A 6,000-nucleotide genomic window follows, 5' to 3' on the forward strand; every position below is an offset into this window, starting at 1 on the left:
AATCAGCTGACGCAAATGTGATACACACGCGGAATGCAAGTCGAACAACAAGAATCAAACAAACACTTTCCTTTTTGATATCTAATAAATAGGGTGTGGGGAAAGACAACAAAACACAATAGAATGTGTAGAGATCAACTTAACAAGGTAAACAACGAAAATTCAAGTTTTTTTCATTTCAAACGTCAGATAGAGATACATAGAATGACGTACGGTTGATATTGATTTCCGGGAGCAATCTCTGGCACCAGGGAACCCACGACCTGTCGTAATGCACTCTGTGAATTCTTCCAGTGCCAAGGATCACCGGAATTGTCACGCCACAATTTTTTTTTTTTTTTTTACCTTCTTTCTCTTTCTTTTAAACTCCAAACAATAAAATGAAATTTAAAAAAAATCAAGGTTGAAAAGATCAGGTGATTCACTTGGTAGCAGACGATAAAGAAATGGGGGGGGGGGGAGAGAGCAGAGCAGACGACAAGAAACCAACGCCCGGTACAGCACTGAAGATCCACGAGTGTATCACATGTTTTCAGATTGGAAGACGAATTGATCGGTGAGACTGGAGAAGGGCCTTTGAAAATGCAAGGAGAAAAAAAAAAAAAAAAAAAAAAAAAAAAATCATCCTTGGCCGGGCCTCTTCCATTAGACTCAACATCAACAACAAATGCCAATCGTTGGACACGAAAAAAAAATGCGACCCGTGAATTCTTCCAGTGCCATTTCGGGAATCGATCACACAAACATTTCCCTTCGCCGTTTGAACGTGATTTGCTTGGAAACACGTTTGGAAGATAACAGTGGCCTGGTGGTGCGTTTGCGCCGGGGCGATTGGTCTGTTTTCGTACCAATCGCCCTCCCCCTCATGGTGAGTATGTACGGAGGGATGCAACGGATGTGTGTGTGCGCGCGCACCTCCTGGACGGCCCTCCTGCGCACCAAGAGGCGAAAGACGAAGGCAAATGGAGAAAAGGGCGTTGCCCTGGTTGTTGCCGAAGAAAATGTGATGGCGCATCGTCTCTCTACGACGTCGTTTTTTGATTGGTCGGCCGGATGTAAGCGCAAACGTCTTACGGTTTCCTTAAAACAACAAAAAAAACCAAAACAATTGTACGTTTTTCTTTCGTCTACTTTTGGAGAAGGAAAAAAAAAAAAAGTAAATAAATAAATAAAAAAAAAAAAGAGAAAATTAAAGAAAATAACCGGTAGATGGCGATTATTATAGAAAACGTGATTTTCAGAAAGAAATCCAATTCGAAAATAAATGGTGAAGGAGGTGGAAGAAAAGGTGAAAGAGAAATGGCTGCAAGGGACGGAAGTTGTGGGGGGGGGGCGTTGCAATTGAAATATATATATATATATATAAAAAAGAAAAGAAAGAGAGTCGTCGAGACTGGTGGTAGTGCGACGCATGTGAAGCCGAGCCAAACGGCCATCCGCATCTCGGTGGCAACGAGTACCGCAACGAGCAGAGACCACACGACCGAAAATGTAAGGCAAAGAAGAAAAGCAAAACCAAGTGAAACCAGCTGCTGCTCTTTCTTTTTCCCGAGTTGCTGCCGGCTACACAGGTCTACACGATCAGATAATAATGATGATGGACTAGTCCCCCCCCCCCTCCTTCAACTCTGCGTAACGTTTTCTGCCAGCGTTTCCTCCTCTTCGCCTGCTGCCTTTAGCCGTAGCGGAACGCGTCAAGGAAAAAAAAAAAAAATGGCACGGCCAACAGAAAGAGAAGAGACTGGGAAAAAAAAAAAAATAGTCCATGCTTTTTGTTTTGTTTTTTGGCTACGGGGCGAACAACGGAACGAAAAGAAATGATGGAACAAAAACGACAGACATAGCGAATGAAACGTCGTCGCACACAAAACACTGGCAATCGAAGAGGATAAGGCGAGAGACACGATTGGAATCACGGACATGTCAGAGAGAGAGAGAGAGAGAGACGCGGGAGCGTTTGCTTTTGTACGATGGCGCACAATCGTCTCGGCTCGATCGAATCCATTCCATCATCCAAAAACAGTTGGTTGACATTTTTCGACGCTTTTTGTCCTCCATTTTCTCAAAAAAGAAAAATTTCTTTTTTTTTTGGGGGGGGGGGGAGTTTTGGCTACTGGCTTTAGCGGTGGAAACGTGAACGATTCGAGTTCGACAAAAAAAAAAAAAAAAAAGAAAAGAGCGAGGGCCGTTGAAGTGGTGCGGACGTTTCGATCGGTCTGCCCAAACGGGACGGACGGCCGAGTTGGCGCACACACGCACAAGACGTTTCTTTTTTTGTTTGTTTGTTCAGTCAGGCTAGGATTTTTGCAGCATCCCATTACCTTTAGGTCACTTTCGGCTGGCCGCCGCCATTTCTTTTTTTTTTTTTTTCTTTTTTTGTTCGGCCAGTTCGGGCTATCCGGTCTCCTTGTAAACACACACAACAACTGATCGACGACAATAGAAATTTTTCTCTCTTTTTTTTTTCTTTGAATAAAAAATAAAAAAAAAAGGAGAAAAAGAAAAGGCTATTTAAAAGGAAAAAAAAGAAAAAAAAGAAACCTACATTATTTGTGTGTGTAATATCGTTTCCGGTCACCTTGATCGCTTCTCGCCACATCCATTTTTCCCGCAGCTATTTTCTTTTTTTGGCGTTCACCTGTAAATCATTCAACTTACCATAGTTGAACGACGGTACACGAAAATAATCAAATCAAAATCAACGAAAAAAATAAAAAAAAAAAAAAAAAAAGAGGAAGAAAAATGTTGGGTTCAGAGGTTTGGAATAGAAATTTGGAGTAGACGCAGCTCGATCGACGTTGTTTCTCCTTGCCATTCGTGCCACTCTTCTTCTTTTTTTTCAGGACAAAGCTCGAAAGAACAGATGGAAAATGAGACATTGCTTCTCGCTGAACTCACGCTCACCATTAGAAAAAACAAACAAACAAACATGAAATAGGGTGCGGGTATGAAAGGTGCGGGCGACATGTGAAATAGACATTTTTCAAATGTCTAATCGTCTATCGATTGAACAGAACGTGAATTTTTTTTTTTTTTTTTTTCAAATTCGACTCGCGCACCGTGTAGGAAATTTGGTTTTTTCAACTTTGCACCTGGTGGCCAAAACAAAAAAAAAAAAGGTTGAATTTCCCTTTTTTTGTTTTTGTTTCGACTTGCTTGAAAAAAAAAAGAAAAAGAAAAACAAAAGAACGCCGGCTGCACAGGTAAATGTACAGGTAGGTTGTTTCTTCCTCGTAGCTGCTGGTACACTTCAATACGACGACAAACTGGAAAGAGGAAACAAACAAAAAAGAAAAAAGGAGTTGGTTGGGGTTGAGGTAAAAGAAAAAGAGATTCGATGAAATGTAGAAGAAGAAAAAAATGAGAGAAAGAAAGAAAAGTGGAGCGACCGCGCGCGGATGCCATCAGCCGGCGGCTTCTTAACATCCTGTCTCTCTTATTATTATTATTCCTCCTCCTCCTCCTCCTCCTCCTCCTTCTTCTTCTTCCTTTCTTTCTTTTTTTTCATTCGTTTCAGGGAAGGGGGGGGGGGATTTTTCTTGATTCAATGTTCACGTTCCATTTGTTTCCTTCGCTTCTTCTTCCGACGACAATACATTGCGATAGCAGACCACTTGGCTGTACCTACGGCCAATCAGACCACGCCGATCTCCAACTTACCAACCTAAAAACAAAACAAAAAAATGGCATGAGATTTTTGGAACAGAGAATGCTCGATCGAACATGTGACATGCATGAAGCACAGCAATTAAAAAGACCCGAGTTTCCAAAAATGAACGAGCTATAGAGTATACTCGTTTCGGCACTAATCTTGTCGATACACTCGACGCACCTGGAACACGGTGCATCGACGACAACAACTCCTAAGCAAAACAGACAGGTATTTCTCGTTTCCCTCCCCATTTCTCCTTAATGCTTCCCTCCCCCCCCCCTGTTCCCCGCCCAGTTTGCAGCGTCTCCTTCCCCGTCTGCGCTCACCATTTTCCCCATTTTTTCGTTCTTTTTTTTGTTTTTTTTTTTCCCTATTCAAAACTGAAATAAGAAATGCAGCCCGCCAAACTAACTCGTATATAAAAATAACACACCCCCCCCCCCAAAAAAAAAAAGAGAGAGTCTATCGTAATCATTGGTACGATAAATACAATCCCCTTGTTCCCCATACATCCTATCTACCTGACGGGCAAACAAGACCCCCCCCCCCCCTTATAAAAAAACAAAAAAAAAACTACGGGGAATTAAAAAGAAAAAAAAACAAAAAAACGTGTGTGTGTGGTACGTCAGGTGGGCAGCAGTCGGGCAGCGATGAGAATCGACACACACAGGCAGACAGACAGACAAAAAAAAAAAAAAAAAAAAAGAAACGGCCGAGAGTAAAATGTAACACACGGCTGTCGTTGGGAAAGCAAAAAAAAAAAAAAAAAAAAGAAATGTCTCGTGCAATCGCAGGTTTGCATTGCGGGCTAACGAAAATGGAATGCCGTGCTGTCGCTTTGCAACGTTGTCCGCTCCAATGGACAACACGGCCACCCAGAAAAGAAATGGAAAAAAAAGATGCAGTTGAACACGGAGAGACGGGCGCAGCTGGAACTGCCAAACGCGCGTCGTACAACGAGGTGCACGCAGACGGACGAAACATAATCAAAACCGTATGGATTTCTGGTGCACAAACACGAGCCGAGACGAAGAGAAAAAAAAAAGCGGTTGCGACTTTCACGACGCAATCGAAAAAATGTGAACGTTTTCTAGATCATTTAAGTTATGGACAAAATAGTTGAAGGCAAATGAAAGGACGGACGAGGTGACGCAACTGTTCCTGTTCTCTTTCAAATTGAAGCAAAAAAAAAAAAAAAAAAAGAATGCGAGGATGAGATGAGGACGTGTGGTTGAAAATGGAAAAGCCAAAAACTCGATGACACACAGCCGAATCGAAATGTGCAATTGAAATAAAAAAGAAAAAAGAAAATGTTGATACCATTTGTTGTGTCTCCTTGTTTGTTTTGTTTTGTTTTGTTCTTTTTCTTCTCAATTTTTTCCATCGCTCATTTCTCCGAATGGAATAGGATCAAGTTGGACGTACTGGATGCCGGTCTAACAAGGCGCACAGACAAAATAAAAACACAACCAACAAAAAACGACGACGAAAGAAAGAAAGAAAGAAAGAAAGAAAGAAGAGAAAGGGAGAGATGGCAAGGGAGAAGAGACAGGTGCGCGTGTGTGCTCGCCACGAATTCACTGGAGCTACTGATGCCGTCCGACTGGTGACCACCTGTCCTAGCCTTGCACTCTCTACTGCCTCTATACTTATTGCCTCCTCGTCCTCCCCGTTCGGCCACCCCACTGGCCGCCCATTTCCAACCCCGCTTCTCTTTGCCTGTGCCCCTGCTAATGCCTTTCCATTCTCCTCCTCCTCCTTCTCCTCCTCCTCCTTCCCATTTCCTTTTTTCTTCTTCTTCTTCTTCTTCTTCTTCTTCGTCGTCTTTGGCTTCTGGTTTGCCTTCACACAGTCTTTTTCCTTCTTCTTCTTGCCGCCCTGCTGCTGCTCGATAGACTGTGTCCAAACCTCCTCCTATATACACACACCCCATCGTGGCGTAGCGTGTGTGCGTATGCGCTCTTGTCTCTCACTCCCGTCTGTACTTCACTCGTTTTTTTGCTTTTTTTTTTTTTTTTTATTTTTGAATTTTTCTGGATTAAAACAAGTCCTCGGCTATATCGCCCACCCAAACCCCCCGCCCCTCCCTATCTCCTTTTGTTTTGTTTTTTTCTCCCTTCGATTTGGTTCCCCAGGTAGACTTGACTGCGCCAGACACCAGGTGTCTCACCGTCTCTTTTCAATTCATTTGTTTGGCACGAAAAAAAAACATGAACCAAACGCAATTCAATCAACGCGCTTTCAACTCGTTCGAATGTTTCAAAAAATTGATCAACGCCTTGGCTCTTCTTCAACGCCACCGACGTGTGCGCAAGAGAAACGCCAACCATATCGACACAACAAACGGG

Source organism: Daphnia carinata, chromosome 9 (genome assembly GCF_022539665.2).
Source record: "Daphnia carinata strain CSIRO-1 chromosome 9, CSIRO_AGI_Dcar_HiC_V3, whole genome shotgun sequence".
NCBI lineage: Eukaryota > Metazoa > Arthropoda > Branchiopoda > Diplostraca > Daphniidae > Daphnia > Daphnia carinata.